The sequence below is a fragment of the Bos javanicus genome, chromosome 1 (genome assembly GCF_032452875.1).
Source record: "Bos javanicus breed banteng chromosome 1, ARS-OSU_banteng_1.0, whole genome shotgun sequence".
NCBI lineage: Eukaryota > Metazoa > Chordata > Mammalia > Artiodactyla > Bovidae > Bos > Bos javanicus.
Window position 1 is genome coordinate 121,835,446 of NC_083868.1, and position 18,891 is coordinate 121,854,336.

The window sequence follows — 18,891 nt, forward strand, 5'->3', positions numbered from 1 at the left end:
GACTTCAATCCTACCAACTGTGGTCACATTTCTTAACTCTCTACAAATATCCATCATCTGTAAACTTGGGGAAAATTTACCCTTAAGTATAGAGAATGAAATCTTAATTATAGAAAATTAAATAAGCATATATGTTCAACCTTAGAGAATTAATAAGTATATATATTAAACTTAATTCACAATATAGTACTCAAACCAAAGCCTGCTACATAATAAGTGCTCATTGCTGTTTTATTCATAAAAATATGTAGATTTGTCCATTTATGACATTTTAAATCTCTTAACCTTTGTGAGGGCTCTAACTGTTCCAGATCCAATCACCTACTACATATCTGGAAACTGACAAGAGTAAAACATTAGTAGAAAAATATGAAGTATATTTTATGAAGTATAATATATGAAGTATATATTATGAAGTAAAAATATGAAGCATATTATTTCTATTTGTGTTTGTTATGAACATTTCAAGTATATCCTGAAGTAATTAAAGTTTCATCTTAAAAGAGAAACTGAATTTATATAATTTGATATCTAGTTGATATCTAAGATTGAATATCATATATCTACAATTTAATTTTTACTAATGGTACTGCATTTTTTTTCCATTTGGGGGCTTATAGAAAGGATATCTTTCTTCATCTATGAATTTTAATAGATATTTACATCAAAGAGCTCCTCAGAAATACTGCCTATTGGGAAACAAATTTGAAAGATTGTAAAATTAATCCAGTAGGTTCCCTATATCTCTTCTCTCTTCATATGCAATTTGCACACCAAAAATGATTATTAAATTCCACATAAATGTCAAACATTTAATATAGCTGTAATTGTAATCCTGATTAAGTATCTCACATGATGCACAGTTCGTAATGTTCATACATATATAAACATACATATGCAATATGCAGTATAACATAAAAGAATAAGAGAAGTCAAAAAATATGCAACAATTCTAGATCCAGATGAGATGGAGTAAGCACACTTCTCCCTGTGCTTAACACAGCTATAAAGCCTGGGTTGGCAAGAGATCTGCTATTTAAGGACTCCAAAAATTTAATAGTAAGTTGCAGATTAAGTGAAGACCCCAAGAGCTTTCATTTATGCATGTTTTTATCTCCTGATACTTCTGTATTAGAAATTAAAACTAAGAAATTGTTAAAACACAAGTTATATTCCATCAGAACTATGGAATATAGCTAATATTTCATAGCTATCAGATTAGTTATGTCATCACCACATATCACAAGCTTCTGGAAATGCTCACTGTGATTTCATATAAAAAAAGAGTAAAAAGTGCAGGTAACATCTTAATGATACAGGAAACTATATCCACCACACTTTGAGAACTGCTGTCTTGCATGTGATAGATAAAGAATACATATTATTTTGATACATACATGCAATATTCACCTTGTGAAACAAAGATTCACACGTATTTTAAACACTAGTTTCATACTAAAAATTTAAAAAGAATACTCGATGTAAAAGCTAAAATTTTTTTTTTTTTAATGACATTTCTAAGTAATACAGACACATGTCATTTGATATCTTTCCCCAGTTCTGGTTCCCAGCATTCCTTTCTAAGGCTTTCCATTTACAGAGGATCATGGTAAAGTTAAGGAAGATATCAAACCCTTTTACAATTGGGATTACATTGCCATTGAGAAAGAACTCACTTTAATCAGTTCGGTTGTTTATATATAAAAAATTCTACATCAGGTTCCCCTAATTTAGGGACCAAATTCAATACTAACAAGGCCATGTCTGGGATGGTAGAGATGACTAAAATCAGTATTCAAATATCCTTGAACAGTCTCAAGTTTTCCAGAGTTCCAAAGAGAAAACTTGTCTATTAAATTTCTTGTTATCCAATGACTATTCAGAAAAAGACAAATGGTTCAGCATTTATTGAGGAACATCTGTGAGAAGATATCAGATATTATGTCTATTAAAAATTACAGACTTAAGATGATCTATCTAGAGTAATATTTTTGAAACCTGCTAGAAAGAATATTATGTAGATTACCTTTGATTTTTTTAAGGAAGCATTGATTTTTAATATTTTTTTAAAAATCAGTAAAAATCATTTTCCTCACTTGGCTTTAAAAATGTCAGGGGCTAGGAATTTTCAATACTCAAATAATACTTTTGATTTTTTTCAAAGAAAATTTAACTTCAGCAGAAGAGAAATTATACATGTATAACCATTTTAGAATTTTGAACAATATAAACAAATATAGCATACATGATAGAACATAAGTGGATTTGGAGAATATTAAAATATAAATGTTAATTTATGACTTTAAAAGATCTTAAGATATTTTAAGCATGGTCATGGACTTTGGCATCAAGGGAAGGTATAATCTCTTCAATAAATGATGCTAAAAAAATTGGATCTCCACATGTGAAAGGATGAAACTGGATCCTGATACTGTACACAAAAATCAATATAAAATGGACTAAAGAGTTGAACAAAAGATCTGTAATCAGAAAACTACTAGAAAAAAACAAGGGCAAGCTTCTTGAGGTTGGTCTTGGAATTCATTGCTTGGCTATGTCACCAAAAGTATAGGAAACAGCAGGAAAAATTAAAAAGCAGGACTTGGATCACACTAAAAACTTCTGCAAAGCAAAGAAGTAACAAAATGAAATGGCAACCTACAGAATGAGAGAAAATATTTGCAAAATATATATCTCATAATGGGTTAATATTAAAAATATATTTTTAAATTATACAACTCAATTAAATAATAATCCAGTTTAAAAATGGGCACAGGAAATGAATAGCTATTTCTACAAAGAAAGCATACAATTAACAGGCATACAAAAAGATGCTCAGTGTTACTGCTGCTGCTGCTGCTAAGTTGCTTCAGTCGTGTCCGACTCTGTGCGACCCCATAGATGGCAGCCCATCAGGCTCCATAGTCCCTGGGATTCTCCAGGCAAGAACACTGGAGTGGGTTGCCATTTCCTTCTCCAATGCATGAAAGTGAAAGTGAAGTCGATCAGTCGTGTCCGACTCTAGCGACCCCATGGACTGCAGCCTACCAGGCTCCTCCGTCCATGGGATTCTCCAGGCCAAGAGTACTGGAGTGGGGTGCCATTACTAACATCAGGGAAATGCAATGAGTTATCTCACCTTACATCTGTTAGAATGGCTAATATGAAAAAGACAAAAGAGAACAAGTTTGGCAGGTTATGAAGAAAAGGGAACATTCGTACACTGTCAGCTGAAATGTAAATTAATGCAACCACTATGAAAAATATTATGAAGATGCCTCAGAAAAATTCAAATAGAAGTGTCATACGATCCAGCAATTCCACTTCTGGGTTTATACCAAAAGGAGTGAAATAAGGATCTCTAAAAGATATCCGCACCTCTATGTTCATTGCAGCATTACTCCCAATGGCCAAGAAATGGATGCAGCCTAAATGTTTCTTGATGATAGAGAAAATGTGGCATATAAACATATGGAATATTATTCACCTTTAAAAAAGAAGGAATTTTTGCCATTTGCAACAATATGGATGAACCTAGAGGACATATGCTAAGTGAAATTAGCCAGACACAGGTGGATAAATACTAGGTGATATCACTTACATGAGAAATCTAAATAGTCAAACCAATAAATGCAGAGTAGGTGCTGGGGTAGGGGGGGAAATAGGGAGGTATTAGTCAAGCAGTACAAATTTCAGTTATGTAAGATGAATTAAGTCCTAGAGGTCTACTGTAAAATATAATGTCTACAGTACACAATACTATAGTATATATTTAAAAATTCACTGAAAGTAGTACTATATTAAGTTTTCCTATAAAAATTAATAATGATAAATAAAGAGGGCAGTGAGATATTGTAGGCAATGAATATGTTTATGATATTGATTTTGGTGGTTCTTTCACAAGTGTATGGTTGTGTGCTAAGCTGCTTCAGTCGTGTCCTACTCTTTTGTGACCCCAAGAACTTCAGCTGCTAGGCTCCTCTGCCCCTGGGATTCTCTAGGCAAGAACACTGGAGAGGGTTGCCATGCCCTCCTCCAGGGGATTTAGGTGAGATATTTCAGGTAATGAATATGTTTATGATATTGATTTTGGTGGTCCTTTCACAAAGGTATACTTATGTATAAACTTAAACACTTGGATACATTAATTATGTACAGTTTTTTATATGTCAATTATACCTCAATAAAGCAACTTAAAAAACATATTTTAACTGCCTAATTTTGTTTCTAATCAAACAGGTAAGTTATTGGTTCACTGTCATACAGGAGGACTAAATGATATGTACTCACTAATCTGATAATAATTCCAGAGGACAGGAAAAATCAAAACTGGTAGTATGACCATAGCCCTGTTTTAGCAGGTAAGTAGCAGAAATAGGGAAGAAAGGAATCAAAGTCCAAACATATTACATATCTTACCTTGGTTATCTTTGCTATCCTCAGTGAAGAGAGTCATGTCACTATTGGCATCATTTTTGCAATTTGATAGTAATATTAATAGTTTGCACAAAGTCAAATGCAGACATCCCCAAAATATTTTCAGTTCAGTTCATTGCTCAGTCATGTCTGACTCTTTGTGACCCTATGAATTGCAGCACACCAGGCCTCCCTGTCCATCACCAACTCCTGGAGTTCACCCAAACTCATGTCCATCGAGTCAGTGATGCCATTCAGCCATCTCATCCTCTGTCGTCCCCTTCTCCTCCTGCCTCCAATCCCTCCCAGCATCAGAGTCTTTTTCAATGAGTCAACTCTTCACATGAGGTGGCCAAAGGACTGGAGTTTCAGCTTTAGCATCATTCCTTCCAAAGAAATCCTAGGGCTGACCTCCTTCAGAATGGACTGGTTGGATCTCCTTGCAGTCCAAGGGACTCTCAAGAGTCTTCTCCAACACCACAGTTCAAAAGCATCAATTCTTCGGCGCTCAGCCTTCTTCACAGTTCAACTCTCACATCCATACATGACCACTGGAAAAACCATAGCCTTGACTAGAGGGACCTTTGTTGGCAAAGTATTGTCTCTGTTTCTGAATATGCTATCTAGGTTGGTCATAACTTTCCTTCCAAGGAGTAAGCATCTTTTAATTTCATGGCTGCAGTCACTATGTGCTTTGATTTTGGAACCCCCCAAAATAAAGTCTGACATTGTTTCCACTGTTTCCACATCTATTTCCTATGAAGTGATGGGACCAGGTGCCATGATCTTAGTTTTCTGAATATTGAGCTTTAAGCCAACTTTTTCATTCTCCTTTTTCACTTTCATCAAGAGGCCCTCGAGCTCCTCTTCACTTTCAGCCATAAGGGTGGTGTCATCTGCATATCTGAGGTTATTGATATTTCTCCTGGCAATCTTGATTCCAGCTTGTGCTTCTTCCAGCCCAGCATTTCTCATGATGTACTCTGCATATAAGTTAAATAAGCAGGGTGACAATATACAGCCTTGACGTACTCCTTTTCCTATTTGGAAATCAGTCTGTTGTTCCTTGTCCAGTTCCAACTGTTGCTTCCTGATCTGCATATAGGTTTCTCAAAAAGCAGATCAGGTGGTCTGGTATTCCCATGTCTTTCAGTTTATTTTCCACAGTTTATTGTGATCCACACAGTCAAAGGCTTTGGCATAGTCAATAAAGCAGAAATAGATGTTTTTCTGGAACTCTCTTGCTTTATCGATGTCCAGCAGATGTTGGCAATTTGATCTCTGGTTCCTCTGCCTTTTCTAAATCCAGCTTGAACATCTGGAAGTTCATGGTTCATGTATTGCTGAAGCCTGGCTTGGAGAATTTTGAGCATTACTTTACTATCTAGCTGGTTTCAAACACTTTGAACATGAACAGGGACCAATCTAGCTTGAGGCTGTTCAGTGAGAAAATCATTCCTGGAGAAACTGAATAGTCAAAGGGAAAAAAGAAAAAACTCTAGATTTTTGGGGTATCTGCAAAAAAAAGTTCAGTTACAATGCATTAACCCTATATTGAGGCACACAGATCAACAAAGCCTGTTGCTGAAATCTGCTACTTCACTGCATCTTAAATATATAAAAATAGGCTATCTAAGAATCACCAGATACCTAGGGGAGGTCTCAGACAACAGAGACAAAAACAAGAGAAAAGCAAAACATGGAAAAAATAGATGATAAAATGGAAAAAATAAAGTGGAAAAGATAGTTGATAAAATATTGGGAAAAAATAAAAACCCATAATTAATATCCTCCGAGACATAAAAAACTATTTATAAAACATGAATATAAAACTGTAAGAAAAAGTATTTGGGGTGGTGGGCAGGAGTTGAAGACATAAATAGCAAAAATTTTAAATCAAATTTAGGTATGAAAGAGAAATTGAGGAAAATCTCTTGAAAATTAAAAAAAAAAAATACCAAGAGGGGAAATAAGGAACAAAAGGTATGAGAGGCTAGAGGGGAAGGAAGAGGGAAAGAATTGAAATAAAGGGAAAGGTGAATTTTGAATACTCTATTAAGAAGGAATAAAGGTTTACTTTGGCTATTGTCAAAAGTTCAGAAATAAAATAAGTAAAACCAGTTCATCACCAAAGTAGTAAAAGTTTTCTGTGCACACACTGGAAAGACAGTTTGAGAACTGGACACACTCAAATACTGAATGAGGCTCTGGGTAAATGATTAAAGACAATGACTATTTTTTATTCACAGTGATTGGTTACAATCTTATAATTTTCTTAAGGAATAGAGAATAGGTTAGTGGCTACCTCATATCAATTTTGGGAAACACACTATGTTGTCCTTATGATATCAAGACACATAAACAAGAAATTTAATGACCTAGACAACCATGATGATGTGGTCACTCATCTAGAGCCAGACATCCTGGAGTATGAAGTTAGGTGGGCCTTAGGAAGCATTACTACCAACAAAGCTAGTGGAGGAGACAGAATTCCAGCTGAGTTATTTATAATCTTAAATGATGATTCTGTTAAAGTGCTGCACTCAATGTATCAGCAAATTTGGGAAACTCAGAAGTGGCCACAGGACTGGAAAAGGTCATTGTTCATTCCAATCCCAGAGAAGGGCAATGCCAAAGAATGTTCAAACTACTGCACAATTGTGCTCATTTCATATGCTAGCAAAGTTATGCTCAAAATCCTTCAAGTTAGGCTTCAGCAGTACATGAACCTAGAACTTGCAGGTGTACAAGCTGGGCTTCAGAGAGGTAGAGAAATCAGAGATCAAATTGCCAACATTTGTTGGATCATGGAGAAAGCAAGGCAATTCCAGAAAAAAACATCTACTTCTGCTTCATTGACTATGCAAAAGCCTTTGACTGTGTGTTTCAAAACTAACTGGAAAATTCTTAAAGAGATGGGAATACCAGGCCACCTCACCTGACTCCTAAGAAACCTCTATGTGGCTCAAAAAAGCAACAGACCCAGACATGGAACAACTAAGTGGTTCAAAATTGGGAAACAAGTACGACAAGGCGGTATGTTGTCACCCTGCTTTTAACTCATATGCAGAGTACATCTGGGCTTCCCTGGTGGCTCAGTGATAAAGAATTCATCTGCAGTGTAGGAGATGCAAGAGATGGCAGTTTGATCTTTGGGTGGGAAATATCCCCTGGAAGAGGAGATGGCAATGCACTCCAGTATTTTTGCCTGGGAAATCCCATGAACAGAGGTGCCTGGTGGGCTACAGAACCATGGGGTGGCAAAGAGTCAAACAAGACTTAGCAAGTAAACAACAGCAACAAAGCAAGAAATGACCCAGGCCAAGTTAATATCATGAAACAAGCTAAATTAAGCTTTGTAAAACTAAACTGACTTTGTCTGCTCTGGAAGTTTTCAAGGCTGCTTTTCCATTTGTGCTTAACACCATTGAACAGAGACGTTATACGTGCAGCCAATGTTGGACTCACTAAACACCAAGGCCTCTACAGTCTAGAGGAAACTAACTTAGGAGGTTATTATATATTTTCTAAGAATGGAGGAAGAATAAAGGGAAAGGGAAAACTGAAGCATGCCTACTGAATCTCTATGTTCAGTTTCACAGCTCATAAGTGCTAACCATCTATTCTTTGCAATACTATTAGACAATTTTTTGAGAGAGTCCTGAAAGTATGATTTGCTAAGTTTGGTTCAGTTTTAATTACAAATGGAGATAATGCTCTTATTTTGAGAGACCACTCTGTATCCCAAATTAATCAACCCAACTCTATGGTTATTCCAGGCCTCAAAACTTCTCTAAAGAATGGATTGTGAATTTTCAAGCTCTAATCCAAAACAGCTGGTGCTGGGAAAGATTGAAGGCAGGAGGAGAAGGGGATGACAGAGGATGAGCTGGTTGGATGGCATCACTGACTCGATGGACATGAGTTTGAGTAAGCTCTGGGAATTGGTGATGGACAGGGAAGCCTGGAGTGCTGCAGTCTATGGTCGCTAAGAGTTGGACACAACTGAGTGATTGAACTGAACTGAACTGCATTCAAAACAGGTGTCTCCATAATATACCATATTGAAACATCTTGATATATTTGAAGCTAAAGCAGACCTGTATATTTTAAAATTTTTTATGAGTCCAAGCTTCCATGCTCAATTGCTTCAGTAGTGTCCAACTCTTTGAAACCCTATGGACTGTAGTCCACCAGACTCCTCTGTCCATGGGATTCTCCAGGCAAGAATACTGGAATGGGTAGGGTAGCCCCAGGATACCACCAAATAAACAAGCAGCTTTGTTTCAGATCTCAAAGCTTATTTTTTTTATAGGCACAAGAGATGATAAAGTTTAATTTGATTGATCTCTGACAATTTGGTCTCTCAATGAGGGAGTTAACCTTGCAGAACTGCTGGGAGGGTGCTCTGGGGTGGGAGGTGATCAAGAATGGTTCACAAGATAAACTAGCTATGGCTACTAAATTTGGACCCCATTATGATAACCAACAGAGAAGGCAATGGCACCCCACTCCAGTACTCTTGCCTGGAAAATCCCATTGACAGAGGAGCCTGGAAGGCTGCAGTCCATGGGGTCGCTCAGAGTGGGACACGACTGAGCGACTTCACTTTCACTTCTCACTTTCATGCATTGGAGAAGGAAATGGCAACCCACTCCAGTGTTCTTGCCTGGAGAGTCCCGGGGACAGGGGAGCTTGATGGGCTGCTGTCTATAGGGTCGAACGGAGTCAGACTTAGCAGCAGCAGCAGCATGATAACCAACCATGGCAGAGGAATAAGTGGTGCTTCCTCAACCAAGATTAATGAGAAAAGGAATAGGGCTGACCACCAAGATTATGACACCTCACTGATGTTAGCATTAGATTACTTTCAGGAATGACAATCAAAAGTGTAACTGGTATGGCATGAGGCCAGTCTAATCAGAATAGATGCTGGGAATAGAAAGAATTCTAAAGATTTCTACTCCAGTTGGCCCTAGTTGGCTGATCAAGCCCAAACACTTGTCTTGGTACTGCCATGAAAGTTATTAAGGTTACTAATTAGCTAAACTTAACATAGAGATATTTATAATCAAATAAAGCATAAACTGGGGCTTCCCTTGTGGCTCAGCTGGTAAAGAATCTGTCTGCAATGTGGGAGACCTGGGTTCAGTCCCTGGGTTGGGAAGATCCCCTGGAGAAGGGAAAGGCTATCCACTCCAGTGTTCTGGCCTAGAGAATTCCAGGGACTGTATAGTCCATGGGGTTGCAAAGAGTCAGACATGACTGAGTGACTTTCACTTTCCATCACACTTTCAAAAGCGTAAATACCTGAATATTCACAATCCATGTAGATTGGTCCCATTTTGTACAGATATTTAGTGGCAAGGGCCAATAGTACTGATACATAATTCACTACATACCTAGGAGTCTAACACATCTAAAACATTCTAGACACATATATGTTTGATATAGGACCCTTCACAGCATTTTACATAATAGAATAAATAAAATATATCATGACACAATTATCATGTGAAGTATTATGCAACCCTCAAATAAATTTTTGAATGAAATAATTTCTATATGAAAGCAGGATACTAAATTATGCAGGCTACTAAATTATGTCAACGGTCTGAGTCTAATTTTATTAAAATTACAAATACACATGGACATACTAGAAAGAAATATGTTATAGTGTTCATTAATGTGTGGTAGGTTATTAGTAACTTTTACATATTTTATTTGTATTATCAAAATCCTAAGTATTATTATTATTTTGCAATTTGATATTTTTTAGAAACACTGAACATTAATTTATGCAATTAGTTTGCTATTTATACATATGGCACTAATTCTATATGTTACTTTGCCAAATTGACCTTTTAGTACATTGGTTCCCTCATCTTCAAAAATCATTTGACTTAAAGGATCTAATATCTCTTTAAACACAAAAATCCTCAGAATATCTAAATATAGAAGTGTCAAGAAAGCCCTAGGTTTATAATGTATTGTCCTAGAATCACTGCTTGGACTTGGCACTTTGCTATTTTGAACTCTGAACATGATCATGTCTTAAGTCATAATAAATGATCTTATTTTTCATCCTATCATTACATGAGTTTTGAACACAGCTAAGAAAGTACAAACAAGAGCACAAACGGTTGGGCAGTTGCTCTCTTAATTTTTCTTTATATTATTTTAAGTAATATTCTCATATAAAAGTCCATATTGTCAAAGCTATGATTTTTCCAGTAGTCATGTAGGGATATGAGAGCTGGACCATAAAGAAAACTAAGCACCAAATAATTGATGTTTTTTGAACTGTGGTGCTGGTGAAGACTCTTGAGAGTCCCTTTGATGTCAAGAAGATCAAAGCAGTCAATCCTAAAGGAAATCAACCCTGAATATTCATAGGAAGGACTGATGCTGATGCTGAAGCTCCAATACTTTGGCCACCTGATGCAAAGAGCTGATGAAACTTTTTTCTTCACCATTATCTTATTACAAACGAATATACTTGTGATCATGCTAATTCACTTCAGTTGTGTCTGACTCTGTGACCCCCACCCCCTGCCCCATTGACTTGACTCTGTAGCCCATCAAACTCCTCTGTCCATGGATTTCCCAGGCAAGAATACTGGATTGCGTTGCCATTTCCTCCTCCAGGGGATCTTCCCGACCCAGGGGTAGAACCCACATCTCTTATGTCTCCTGGATTGGCAGGTGGGTTCTTTAGCACTAGTACCACTAGCTTCATCAAAATTCTGGTGCAAGAGTTCCCATGTGTTGAAGGGCAGGCTGGTAGAGTACGATCTTCCCAGAAGAATAAAGATCACACAAATAAGTGCAACTCCTGATCTGGTATGATTTTAAATGATACTACTTTGCAAATGAATTCAGTTCACCATCTGAGTTTGCAAATATGTTTCTTTGCATATTTCTTCAATACCAAGCAGCTTCTTCCTTGTACCACAAAACAAAACAAGCAAAAACAAAGCAACAGAACTAAGTGCACATCATTACTGGAAAGATTAATACTAAAGTTTTCTTTTTTAAAAAATGTACATAAAATGTTGAATTACCATGAATACTAAACTAATGAAAGTAGAGGTAACATCTAACAGAATCATAAGTAGCTGCCATATGTTATGTGTTCAATGTTGAATTCATTGGTGACTTGACTGCAGGTGACAACAAGCAAGCAGTAATGTGATCAGAGGAGAAAGCAAGCAAAGGGTGAACATGATGAAGTGTAATTAAGTAATTGAGATTTTTCTCTATTGACCTTATATGCTACCAATAATGAACTCAGATTAACATGTGACATTCTTACTATAATGATTCACTGAGAAGAGGAAGATATTATTGACCTTCTGTGGGGTTTTGTTTGTAATGAGTTACTTTATTATGTTTAAATTTGGGATTCATAAAGGGGTATAATACTCGAGCTCACCCTCTGACTCAGTAATAAAAAATTTGTTTTTCGTAAGCATGACACCTTATAACCTGAATATGAAGTTCCTCCATTAACAGGGCTTCAAATTGTTCTTAGAGTTTATTAAAGTGTCTCTTCTCTTGTTTTTGCTTGTGATACATCCAAAAAAGTTAATGTTTTCTATTAAAAATGTTAGTCTAATGAACTTGATTCCTTTTAGGGCTTTTCATTACATCTTCTTGGTTAGTAATCTTATAATTGCTTATGCTTACTTTTAAGTAAGCTTGATTAGCAGTCATTTTATTTACTTTTAAAAAAGTCCTAAAGTTGTCTATATTTCATTACTGCTACTGCTGCTAAGTCGCTTCAGTTGTGTCCGACTCTGTGCGACCCCATAGACGGCAGCCCACCAGGCTCCCCCTTCCCTGAGATTCTCCAGGCAAGAACACTGGAGTGGGTTGCCATTTCCTTCTCCAATGCATGAAAGTGAAAAGGGAAAGTGAAGTCACTCAGTCGTGTCCGACTCTTAGCAACCCCATGGACTGTAGCCCACCAGGCTCCTCCGTCCATGGGATTTTCCAGGCAAGAATACTGGAGTGGGGTGCCATTGCCTTCTCCGCTATATTTCATTACTTCCTTTTTATTCTGTAAACCACTGATATATGGTGTCCATTCCTAGCATTCCAATAAAATTTTCCTTGCTAAGATTGGTAATGGGCTTTGTACTTACTAGACCCTCTGGAAACTGTTAAAAATTTAACTGATAGCAAGAACAAATGTATATTAAAATGTCTCTTGTGCTCAGATTTCCTGGATTTTCTTTGAAACCTAATAATTATCTCTCTAGATAATTGTTTGATATTGGCTAAATAAGTAGAAATTTTATGCCCAAAATTTAACTCTTTGTTTTGTTGGTTTAGATTTGGAGTAAGTAAAATTGTGCAAAGTGAAGAATCAAAACAGATAAGCTCATCAGATGGTGACTGATAAAGCTGTAGCTACAAGTTTAAACCTCAGGAAAAGATTTAGCCCTGTGCCTCCTCCCAGGGCGACAGTAGCCAGTGATGCAGCAGCCTGGTCACTCCCTTCCTGCTCACTGAAACAGAGCTCTGGAGCACTCCTTCTCTCTCTTTCTTGTCTACTTGTCCCTCACCGCTCCCCCCAAAAAAGGGAACTACTGTACCACAGGGCCCTGAAACTACATAGTGAAATACTACTTTATTTCCACTTAACTCATATCCACCAATAGGCTTCGGGTTGTGGTTAAGATCATGGGATATATTTTCTGTTTAGTGACTTCCTTTCCCTTCTAGGATAGGGAAGTAGAGGTCATAATAAATTAGACATGGTATTGAACTGGAAGGTCTGTGTGAGTACTCCTTTCCTTGTCATTAGATGCAAAAAATGACAGGATCTTATGACCTAAGGGCTAAGTGCAAGACTCTGCCCCACAAGCGCAATTTCTCACACCTCTTACAGGTATAACACCACTGATCACTTCCTCATTAAAAGTCTCTCCCTCCTTAGTTTTAGAAATATTACACTTCTGTTATATATGGTGCTCTTTGTCCTTTCCCACTTTCAGTCTCACCAGTGTTTAATGAGCTCATTAAACACTGGGGTCTCTTATTTCCATACTTGACCCACTCCTCATGCTCCAAACTCAATACTGTAAGTCTGTTTCAATATATTCAACTTTTGTGCATATTTCAAGTTTTCTCAACAGGTATATAGGATCCACTGTCTCAGGTTTGATACCCCCAGGCATCTCACACTTGCCTAATCTAACTAGACTTTACTCCTAATCTCATTCTGTGATGTCTATATGTATGCACTGTCATCTATCCAGTTTTTCAAAATGAAGCCATTCTTAATCCCCTCCCTTTTTCCTCCCCCAAATCTGCTGTGACCAAGCAACATCTATATTTTTACTTTTTCCTGTCTCTGGAATGCATCTTCTCCTTTCCGAATTCACTAAACACGATCTCTCTCGTTATTTTTCAGGAAAGTATCTTTGTCACTAAAATGATCTCCTTTCTCTTCCTACTCTACAAATCACTCTGTCACAATTTAGTCCTTCTTAAAGCAAGAAGTGACTTAGTATGCATGCAAAGCAAGAGCTTAATAGTGTCTTTTTCATACTTAAAATTGTATCATACTTCAATCTCCAAGATCAAACCCAATCTCTTCAGCACAGTGTATGACCTCTAACTTGTGGTTCCTGCCCAACTTTTTCAGAATTGATTAGTCTGGATGCTGATAGCTCCTGTCACAAATTGTAATGACTTTTCTGACTCCAACTTTCTTTCTCTTCCCCATAACTGACAAGGTGAAAATTTCTAATCCATGGGCAGCTTTCATTCACACAGTGTTTCAGGGCCACAAAACCTCTGTTTTGTAGTTCTGTCATCTCTTAGGGTCTCAGCATAAACCGATGGAAGAGAAACAGTATGGTGAAGGCTCACCTGCTGCTTAAGATTCTTAGCTTGGAAGTAATAACATTTGTTTCTTCTCAAACTCTGTTGGCTGAAATTCAGTCATGGCCACATGTTAGTTGGCCAGTTCTCAGTAACAGTTCTATACCAAGGAAGAAAGAACACAAACTTTGGTGAACAGTGTACTTTTTCTGCGTTAACACAGACTGTCTCTTTCCATTCCATGTCTTGCTCCCTCACGCACTGCAGCCATACTTAACCCTCATAATCCTGAAATACACTATGTCTCTTGGCATATATTGCTGCCTTTTGCTCATGGCTATCTTCTACTCATCTTTAAAAAACATAGCTGAGAAATCTTTTTGTGTAGAAAACCATTACAGAACTCTTATTTTTGGATTAACAACCTCCTTATGTATTCTATATTTTTTTGTTGCAATAGGTTCTTGGAAAATCTTGATAGATGCAGTTATGTACATCATAATTTCAAAAATGTCCATTTCTCTTCTCAGTGGGACCTGAAAAAATATGAGTATTAAAAATGAAGCCTGACTCATTTAGACCATATTAAAAATTTATGAAAATATTTTTTGGTAAAGTCAAATTTATGATTTTATAAGTAGCTGTTATCATACATCTGGCAATATACAGTTTGTTAAACAGGAGCTTTTTGTTATTTTTAATCATATGTAAAAAACCTATAAAGATGGTATAAAAATCAATTCCTTAGTAACTCATTACTTATCTTTTTGAAGAGATACAAGTGAGGCCATATAATTGAGTTCTGCCCAAGGAAATGTAGACAGAAATATGTATATCAATTTCAAACCTGGCCCATAAAAACCCTTCATAGGCAACAACTTATCCTTTCTTCTGCAGACTCAATGTCAAAGCCCAGAAAACTCTCAAAAACCATACATGAAATTTCCATGAGCCTGGGTCCTTGAGTGATGCTGTAAAACAGAGCCCCAAGTCCACCAATAGAGAACATTTCCATTTGGCTGTTGTGTCATGAAAAAACAAAACAAAACTATGTCATTGATATTTTGAGGTTGATAATACCATCAGCATTATCCAAAATTATGCCCAGAGTTAATGACCAAAGAATTCATATATGGTGACCTCTTGGAAAATTAAAAATCTTTGCTTACATTAATAACTCAAAATAGAAAATTTTGTCTAATGGTGAGCCTGAGGTACCCATATGTCAAGACCTCCTTATGCTGTTTCCCAGGAAATCTATTATACCAACTTCACCTTGGGGCTGCGGCACTCTCTTGGAGCTACTGGTTACAGCAGCTGGCCTAAACAGGAAAACAAAGAGCAAAAAAGAGGATTTTAGAATATGTTTAAGATTTTCAGTGGTACAATGCTAAGATTACTTTATATTAATGCTGTGCCATGCTAAGTTGCTTCAGTCACGTCCAACTCTTTGTGACCCTATGGACTGCAGCCCACCAGGCTCCTCTGTCCATGGGATTCTTCAGGCAAGAATACTGGAGTGGGTTGCTATGTCCTCCTCCAGAGGATCTTCCTGACCCAGGGATTGAACCCATGTCTCTTAAGTCTCCTGCATTGGCAGATGGGTTCTTTACCACTAGCGCCATATGGGAAGCACACTTTTTATTAATAAATACTCTTAAACAGCTTAAACAGAAAGCAAGAATCATGAAGAGTTACAACCATGGTGTAAAATTATTAAGACATAAACCTCATCCAGGTAGAAGGGGACAGCAATATAGAAACTTGCTCATTTTGAGTAAGAAATCAGGTGAAAAACAAAAATAAATACTCTTGGTGAGTCCACAACCACAGGCCAGACTTCATAAAATAAAACATCTGGAACTATGTAAGTCAGGGTCAGTGCTACAACTCAAGGGGGTCATCAAGTTCTTGGGATCTTCCCACAAGTCCTATATGTTTGTGTATATATGTGTGTATATGTAAGTGTGTATTCTTTGGAGGGAATGATGAAAGCTGAAGCTCCAGTACTTTGGCCACCTCATGCGAAGAGTTGACTCATTGGAAAAGACTCTGATGCTGGGAGGGATTGGGGGCAGGAGGAAAAGGGGATGATAGAGGATGAGATGGCTGGATGACATCACTGACTCAATGGATGTGAGTTTGAGTGAACTCCGGGAGTTGGTGATGGACAGGGAGGCCTGGCATGCTGCGATTCATGGGGTCACAAAGAGTTGGATACGACTGAGCGACTGAACTGAACTGAACTGATACATGTATTTGTGTATGTATATACAGGCTTCCCTGGTAGCTCAGCTCAGTTCAGTCGCTTAGTCATATCCAACTCTGCGACCCCATGGACTGTAGCACGCCAGGCTTCCCTATCCTTCACCAACTCCTGGAGCTTGCTCAAACTCATGTCCATCGAGTCAGTGATACCATCCAACCATCTCATCCTCTGTTGTCCCCTTCCCTTCCTGCTTTCAATCTTTCCCAGCATCTGGGTCTTTTCCAATGAGTCAGTTCTTCGCATCAGGGGGCCAAAGTATTGGAGTTTCAGCACCAACATCAGTCCTTCCAATGAATATTCAGGACTAATTTCCTTTAGGATTGACTGGTTTGATCTCCCTGCAGTCCAAGGGACTCTCAAGAGTCTTCTCCAACACCACAGTTCAAAAGCATTGATTCTTCAGTTCTTGGTGTTCTTTATAGGCCAACTCTCACATCCATACATGACTACTGGAAAAACCATAGCTTAGTAGACGGAGCACATATATATATATATATATATATATATATGTGTGTGTGTATATATACACAATTATATTTAAAATTAGGTAGGAATGCTTTTCTAGAAATCTTCAAGATTTTTCCTCAGCCAAATCTGAGAAATATGCCAACATGTGCAGCAATAACAGGCAAAGGAGACAGGCTGGTGTCACCATGATTGTCCACCAATCAAAATTCATACTTCAGACTAGGACCCTTGTTCCATGAATGCACTGCTCCCCAATATCTGACCGAAATAGGATATCTTAACCAAGTGGTTCTTAAAGCGAGGTCCATAGGATAACATTATCAACATCACATTTGAATTTATCAGAAAAGCACATTCCAGGCTCAATCCCAAACTACTGACTCAGAAAATTGAAAATAGTGCTTCACAAATTGAGTTTAAACAAGAATTTCAGGTGGTTCTGATGCACATTAAAGCTTGAGAACCACTACTTTACCCTATAAAAGCAGATGCTGAGTTTTGGGTAAGCAACTAATAGTTTATGCTATGCATAGACATTTTCTAATTAAAAGTACTTTTCTTTAGAGATCATAATAAAATGAAAGCAAATGTAGTTAAAACAAAACAAAAACCAAAGCTATTAAAAGTACAAGAACAACAAGAAAATGTTAATGTACAGAGGGGAATAAAATCTTAACATGTTTGAGAAAATAGGAAGAGGCAGATATAACTATTTTGTAATAGGAAGTTATAGTGTGTAAAGAGGGGTGTAAGAAGAAAGAGATCCAACTTAGCACCACAGAATCTCAGAGAGACTGTCCTAGAGACTGAAGACTTCCTGATTTCAAACAAAAGGGGGAATAAAGTTGAAATTATAGATCAAAATGAGAAATTCTTGGAAATCCATATTCAAGAGGCTGAAGCACCAACCCTCATTCTCTATTGCCAAGGAGAGAATGTGGCAATGGTATAAACCAACCGTAAGCAAGATGATGGAGACAGAAATGGCAACCCACTCCAGTATTCTTACCTAGATATTCCACGGACAGAGGAGCCTGGTGGGCTGCCGTCTATGGAGTAGCACAGAGTCGGACACGACTGAAGCGACTTAGCAGCAGCAACAGCAGCAAGCAGATGAAGGAGATTTCTTCTGTTAAAAGAAAACAGAACGTCTAGAGATTCAAGAACAATATTCATAGAAGAGGGGAGATTGAAAAATAACATTGTAATGCAACGTACTGGATCTCTACAGTTTTCCTATTCCTTCTGCAATAGATAATTAGCAATCAGAGAGCTAAAAGGCAAGGTACATCTCACTTCTTTTCTCCATATTCGGCTTTAATTGTTTAGAAGGTCATGTGTCACTTTGGTAAATGAAAGTGTGAATTGAAAAACAACAATGAATCTTTTATTTTAACAAATATTTTCTTGGTGTGCCTGTTTGCTAGTAGGAGCGCTGTAAACAGTAAACATTCTAAAAGGCCCTTCAAAGGAGTTAAACGCCATTTAGTGGAAAGAGAGACAGACAGGAGCAGAGACAGCAGAGAACAAAACAGAAAAAGGCTTGTTTCAAGAGATAAAACAATCTCAACTCGTTGCCATGTGTACTCTTTACTGCTCTCAGCTTCCCGGCTGGAAAGCTACTGGACTCTAAGGGACAGAGGTCGGTCAAGGCAACCGTAAAGGAAACTCCGCGGAACTCCGCACCCAGAGTGCCCCCGGAGGCGGCCACTCCCTGTTAATGACTTTGTAAGTTTCCAGCTGATTTCGATCTCTCAGTTCCTCGCGGACCTGAACCTCAAGACCCAAGTATTTGGAGCCGCTCTAGGGGCAAGGAAAGCAGCCTACAGCCTCTCCTCGCCGCACCGGGGCGTCGGTCCAGCCCCCAGGTCTCGCGCAGAGACGCGGAAGTGCCCAAGTGAGGA

The 18,891-nt window shown here is 37.7% G+C and overlaps 1 long non-coding RNA gene across 2 annotated transcripts; it reads right to left on the minus strand.

Annotated features, from left to right (window-relative positions):
- Positions 1 to 1,049: 1,049 nt before the first annotated feature.
- On the minus strand, positions 1,050 to 18,762 carry LOC133249101 (uncharacterized). Of its 2 annotated transcripts, XR_009736861.1 has the most exons (5): positions 18,206 to 18,361; positions 17,997 to 18,116; positions 15,526 to 15,572; positions 14,299 to 14,786; positions 1,050 to 5,883 (listed from the first exon to the last, which is right to left on the minus strand). It is a non-coding gene; the product is annotated as an uncharacterized LOC133249101 (long non-coding RNA). The 2 variants fall into 2 exon arrangements; XR_009736862.1 differs by lacking the exons at positions 1,050 to 5,883; positions 18,206 to 18,361 and adding an exon at positions 18,674 to 18,762 and having other exon boundaries at positions 14,438 to 14,786.
- Between the last annotated feature and the right edge of the window lie 129 nt (positions 18,763 to 18,891).